A 7,279-nucleotide genomic window follows, 5' to 3' on the forward strand; every position below is an offset into this window, starting at 1 on the left:
TGTGTGTGTGTGTTTATAAGGGTTAGTTTAAAAAAAGTGTTGTTACAGGTTCCAATTCACACATGCATGAGTTTATTCCACACAAAGTGTGTTTAAACATGTCTCTGCAATCAGGGGATGACAAGTTCTCTCAGCCTTCTCTTTCTCTCGCTAGGGTACTTTCCAAAATAAGGTCCAATCCAAACAAGGGATTCCAAGGAGCTCTACTGGGCCAGTTAAATTCAAGGCAGAGAGATCAGTGCTGAAGGTTTTGGCAACAGTTCGGGGGATCTCCGAAGGGGAATATTGATAAGGAGTTCTGGTGTGGTGTTGTGGGCTGATGCGCTGGACTGCAAAGTCAGTTTGAACTGCAAGGTCGGTGGTTCAAGCTCACCAGTCATTCCTAGGAAACCCTATACAGAGTCACTATGAGTCGGAACCAACCTGACGGCACTGAAGAACAACAACCAAAAGTGATCAATTTTCTTGAAGGAGACACACCAAACTGGCTTATTAGGAAGAGATTTTAAGAAAACTGAAAATTACATTAGTATGAAATTGACCAGGAAAGTTGCACTGAGCAATTCTTCCCATCATGACAAATCAGCTGCTCAGTCTTTGAGGACAGCAAGAGCTGTCCTGTGATAATTTCATTGGTAACCCTTACCCCATCCACCTTACAACTGATCTTCCTGCTTCGAATTTCTTTTTTGTTGCCCAAACTTGAAGAATATTGAAAAAGAACATGAATTGGGTCCCCACAAGGGTGCCCAGCATGGATGGACTCAAGCGTGGCAACAGTAGTGAGGTTGGTCCAGGATCGGACAGTGTTTCGTTCTGCTGTGCGTAAGGTCGCTATGAGTCGGTGCCGATTCAATGACACCTGACAACAACAACAACAACAACATGGGTGCCCAAACTGCTGTTTTGATGTGGCACAAATGGAAGAGCTGAGAATTCTTCAGAGAAGGGTTGGTGATAAGAAAACACCACCTTCAGACAGACGTGTCTAGACGCAGATGAAGGAGATGTCAAGAAACAATCGATTCCCATTTTACAATTTTTGTTTAAGAAAGGTTTCTATGATTTTTGTAGCAATACTTTTGGAGTTACCCTTTTGTGTATGTAATGCATTTTAATTTTAAGGGGATAAGTTGACAGACCTTGCTCACTGATTAGAATTCAGACATCGGCAGAGCAATGTGAACTATAAGAAAACACCAGGGTAATGTCTAAAATCTCTCAAAAGAGTGGTTTGAGCCAGTATTATGATTAGACTGGAGTTCTGGTGTGGCTCTGTGGGATAAAGCACTGGACCACAAGGTTGGTTTGAGCCGCAAGTTTAGTGGTTCAAACTCATCAGCTGCTCCTGAGAAACCCTATGCAGGATCACTATGAATAGAAACTGACTCAAGGGCACTTAAAAACAACAACAATGATCAAATTAAAGGTAAAATTGCCAATCTGATAGCCACCCCTCTCATTTCTGGCTAACATAGTCAAGATTTTCGTCTGGCCGCCATGTTCCCTCAACTTAGGTTATGAGTCACAGTTGATCTAAGACAGCCGTGGTAATTCAGTTCTCCTTCATAAACAACCAACGTAAAAAGCTTTCCCTCCAAAGAATGGCAAGAGAAAAGTGCCTTTGCCACTGCCCCTCTGGACTCCTCCTTGGCTGCGATGGTGTAGGGACATGTGATTTGGGACTGCAGTGCTATCTTGTGGTCATGAAGACAGACACGGCCATCCTGTGATGGCAGAGTGCATAGATAGGAGAAGACTCAGGGTTGGATGACATATCTTATTGAATGTCAGAATCAACACTGCGGATGCTTGTTTCTGAGCTCCTTGTAAAGTAAATCGTAAAAGTCTTAAGTTCTCAAGGTACTACTGGTCAGTTAGGAGTTTACTTGTCATTGAAATAATTCTAAGAGCAATCTTATGCTTAAAAACATCCTCTGAATTAACCACAGCTTGTAAACTCCTGGAAGGAGGAGCTTTTGTTAGTTTTGTTACTGATGTATCACTAATGCCTAAAGGGGGTGGTTGAAATAACAGATGCAAAATTGTTATTTTTTGGTGGAATTATTGTTGTTATTAAGTGCCTTTGAATTGGTTCCAATCCCTGGCAACTCTGTACGGGTTTGAGGAACAGCTGGTGAGCTTGACCCACCAACCTTTCAGTGCAAATTGACCTTGCAGTCCAGTGCATTAACCCGCAGCACCACCCCAGGACTTCATTGGATGAATGGATTACAGTCAAAATGAAACAAAGCAAATCGGGAATACTCAAGAGTTCAAATGTCAGAAGCATCCCAATGATGGAATTTTCCTAAGATTTCCATAGAATGTTCTGTCTAAAGAATACTGCTTTGCTAATTCAAGATATGCATTGTCTAGAGTCTACTGTGTCAATGATGTGTCAAGAGAACTGCAGATGACGGTGAATGATGCCCTATATGTAATGTAGACTGTGAGCCAGATGGCACTCAACCAGTGCAATGGTCCATGCTATTTTTACAGATTGTACATATGTGTTAGTGGGCAGCACGCATTCTGAGATCTTCCTTTGTAATAGTGTATATAGGTCCAGTGTCCCATTTCTTAATCCCTATAGTGGAATGGGTACTCCAGAACACTTCACTGTGCTCATGAGGAACCTGTACATAGACCAAGAGGAAGTCATTTGAGCAGGACAAGGGAATACCGAATGGTTTAAGATCAGGAAAGGTGTGCACCAAGGCTGTATTCTTCCACAATACTTACTCAATTTGTGGAGTCCTGGTGTGGCACTCTGGGCTAAAGTACTGGACTGCAAGGTCAGTTTGATCCACAAGGTTGGTGGTTCAAATTTGCCAGATGTCCCTTGGGAACCCTATACAGGGTCATTTATCAGTCAGAACTGACTCAACGGCACTTAACAACCACATCATTCAATCTGTATGCTGAGCAAATAATCCAAGAAGCTGGATTATATGAAAAAGAGCATGACATCAGGGTTGGAGGAGGTCTCAGTAACAATCTGTGATATGCAAATGACACAATCCTGCTGGATGGGAGTGAAGGGGACTTAAAATACATACTGAGGAAGATCAAAGACCACAGGCTTCAGTATGGATTGCACCTCAATGTAAAGAAAATAAAAATCTTCACCACTGGACCAATAAATAACATCCATATATACAAATGGAGAAAATATTGAAGTTGTCAAAGACTTCATTTTGCTTGGATCCACAATCAACACTCATGGAATCAGCAGTCAAGACATCAAATGATGTATTGCATAGGTAAATCTGCTGTATAAGATCTCTTGAAAGTGTTCAAGAGCAAATATACCAGTCTGAAGATTAAGGTGCATCTGGCCCAAACCATGGTATTTTCAGTTGCCTCATATGCATGTGAAAGTTCGGCAATAAATAAGGAAGACCATAGAAGAGTTGGTGCATTTAAGATTTGGTGTTGGCGGAGAATATTGAAAGTACCATGGACTTCCAGAAGAACAAACAAATCTGCCTTAGACAAAGTGCAGCCAGAATGCTCCTTAGAAATCAGGATGGTGAGACTTTGCCTCTCATATTTTGGGTATATTATCAGAAGAGACCAGTCTCAGGAAGGACATTATGCCTGATAAACTGGAAGGTCAGTGAAACAGAGGCCTATCACCAATGAAATGGATTGGGCACAGTGGCATCAGCAATGGGTTCAAGCACAGCAACAATTGTGAGGATGGAACAGGACCAGGCAGTGCTGCATTCTGTTGTGCACAGCCTCACTGTGAGTCAGAAGCACCAAACAACAACAACAACAACAACAACCGTGGAAGAAAGACACCAACAGGCTATATTCAGATGATATCAGGGACAGATTAAGTAATGTAATTTAATTTTTAGATCCCCAAACCCTCTTATGAACTGATATGTCTGAACTCCAGAAATATTCATCCAGAAGAGAGCAGAACAGAATGTTCCAGAAAAAAATATCTTCTGCTGCATCTTTTTTTTTTTTTTTCTTATTCCCTATTGTCTAAAACAGCAGTTTACAAGCACAGTATCAATTCTCTGGCATATTTCCGTGATTTAAGAGATGTGTCATAAGTAATTTGAGGTTAATAAACCATTAAAGAGCTGCTGTTTGCAAATTATGCACTTCATAAATAACTTAGGGCAATTTCAAGGTGACATCTACGGAAGCAGCCCTCTTGCTTGCTTCTTGATGTTTTTATTTAAATGTGGGATCTGATACAACCGACTTCCTGGACCTTTCTCTGGGCCTCAGAGGCTGACCTGGACTGAGAGAATCAATGGACTCTGTGGAAGATTGCAAACAATAGCTCTGAATCCCTCCTTCCCCTGTATCCATGGCCTTTTGCGTCTTCCCATCAAGAGGCAGTAGCCACGTCCTCCTACACAGCTATCCCTAGGAATCTAAGCTGGCTTCTGATCTACCTGGAATTCAACAAGAATAATTTGTAGGTGTGAGTCTGGACCTCAAGAAACCTTGTTGGTGTCTGCTCTCTCTTGGGACCCTGAGACAGACATAGGATGAATTCCAAGTGAACTTCCTTGAGAATGAAAGACCAAATGGGAAGAGACATGAGAGAGGCTATCCTAGACCATCCCTTCCCAGTTGAACTTCTAGATAAAACTGTAACCTTATATGTGAACTCAGGAAAAATTAGTAGAACTGCCCAGTTCAGTCCATCCCAAACTGACCCACAGAATCTCAAATTCTATGAAAGTTAGAGACATTTCAAGGGCTCCAGTGGTCTGGATTGTGTTGATATATTTCTTCCCAGATGAAGTAGAAATTGTTGTCTCTGGTCTCCTTCCACTAAGTAGAAGACAGAATGCCTACTGGATCTCTCTGGATTTTAGAGCCAACATATCCCTTATTGGGTCAAGCTTCTAAAACATATTTACCAAGTAACATAAAGGCTGCTCATTTAGAGGGAGAAGCAGAGGAACAGAAGGCATTGGATCAGGACAAAGTGGTCATTCAAGCTGCTCTGCTATTTGGATAATGTAACCCATCAGCTCTGATGAAATTTAAAGTGCCTGTGGTAAAGATACTTCCTAGTCTGTCTTAGTCTGGAAGTGCCAAGACCAGATGAGCATCATAGTAGCACACATGAATCCACTGATGGATAGGTAGTAGATGCGTACAAGGTGCATTGGCCAGGAATCGAACCTGGTCTACCTCACAGAAGGTGAGGATTCTCCCTTTGAACCATTACTACCCAAGAAGGTTCTCTGAGGTTTGTCATACGCTACATGCATGACACAGTTGGGTGCTGCTGTGGTTCTGCAGTCTCCTCCATGGGCTTCTCATTTTCTCACATGCCCATGTTGAACTAGGTCAATTATGAGCAAATCAAATGTGTATCAGAACCACCAGGAAATAGTTTAAAATGGAGACCCCTGAGGCCCAGCCCAGTCTACTGACCAGGAATGCCAGGGGCAGAAACCTGGAACCTATACTATGAAACACACACCAGGTGGACCAAGCTCCCTCCAAGGACCTGGAGCCTGCACGCTTGGCTCTGGGCCGTGTCCGGTGTGACCCTTTGGAGGTTACCTCTGCAGATGATCTATTTTCAGCTCCACCTCCGGGCCTCTGGCAGAGTCTCTGCAGATTACATTTGATGCCTTCTCTTTCTCCATCTCTCTGCTTCCTAATCTCATTATCACAACAACCAGATGTGACAGGCTCCCTCTCAAACCCATTTAAACATCTCCAAAGGCACCTCTCAGCATTTAGGCCTTCTATAATTTTCCACCTCCTTCATCTAGCTGGACACCTTGGCTTCTGGTCATCCTCCCTATGCCAATTAGCAGTGAAGTATCCTTCTGTCGAAACAATCCGATTATGGGGCACAGAATTGGTTTGTCATCATCAAACCCTCATCCACAAAGGAAGGAAGAGCAACCCTCTTAGACTCATTGGGGTCGCCTCCCAGAATATGATGTCACCCTTCTCTGGCAGTGCCTTCAAACACTCCTGTGCCACTCTTTGTACATTTGAAAATGGGACAAATATGAAGGTTCCTCTCCCAGAAAAATGCACTTGTGTAAACAGATTTATATCCATTTTCCAGAGTTTATAGTAACTTTGGAATTCACCCTTGGACCCCCTACCCCACTGTGTCTCCACAGAGACTGACATGACCCAGTCGAGACCCCACTATTCACTATTCTTTTCAGACCTTTTCTTTAACTGCTTTTTCCTTTCTAGAGCCATAGATCATATTGTTCCTTACTTTAGCTCTTTTGATTAACAATATATCCCAGCACCTTTTCATACCCATACCATATTTCTGTTCATTATTTTTAATGTTGTGCCAATTCCATGGTGTGGATTTTTCTTAACCACTGATGAACATCTAAATCATTCTCCTTCACATTAAGGCAAAACAAAAAGGAAGCATCACTGGAAAATCATGTCTCTGGGTAGTGCAAATAGCACACTCAGCTGCAAACTGAAAGATCGGTGATCCAAGTCTATCTACAGGTCTGGTGATCTTCTGAAAAGTCAGCCACTGAGAACCCCATGCATGGAGCACAGTTCTACAAGAACATACATGGGGCCACTGTGAGTCATAATTGACTTGATGGGAACTGGTTACAAGCAGACAAGAATGATAGCAGGGTGGTCCTTGAGGAAGTTGTGTGAAATCTGATTCCCTGCCAGAATCTGAGAAGGAAATTTACATGCAGGAAGTCTCCTGGGGAAAATGGTGATTACATACATATGATATTTCAGACACTGCTCATCGCTTTATTTTATTAATTTAATTTTCACTAGGGGCATGGTTGTGTTTAACAACAACAACATGACTATTAGGTGGGAGTGCAGGGACTCTGTAAGATAAGCACTGGACTTCTAATCACAAGATCGGTGATTTGAGAGCACCAGCTGCTCTTTAGAGAAAGATGAGATTTTCTGATCCCATAAAGATTAACAGCCTTGGAAAGCCTACATAGGGTTGCTATGAGTCCTAACCAGTTTGAAAGCACAGGGCAGCATGACTGTTAGGTAGGTATTCATATGTATATTTCAGTTATTTTTATTTTTTTTATCTCTCTCTCTCTCTATATATATATATACTCCTGGTGTGGCACTAGATTGGGAGGCCAGCAGTTCAAGTTCAACAGCTGCTCCTTGGAATCCCTATACAGGCTAGCTATGGGTGGGAACCTGACTCCATGGCATTTGTTGTTGTTGTTGTCAGGTGCCATCAAGACAGAACCGATTCATAGCGACCCCATGCACAGCAGAACGAAACAATGTCCGATCCTGGGCC

Source organism: Chrysochloris asiatica, unplaced genomic scaffold (assembly GCF_000296735.1).
Source record: "Chrysochloris asiatica unplaced genomic scaffold, ChrAsi1.0 scaffold00001, whole genome shotgun sequence".
Taxonomy (NCBI): Eukaryota; Metazoa; Chordata; class Mammalia; order Afrosoricida; family Chrysochloridae; genus Chrysochloris; species Chrysochloris asiatica.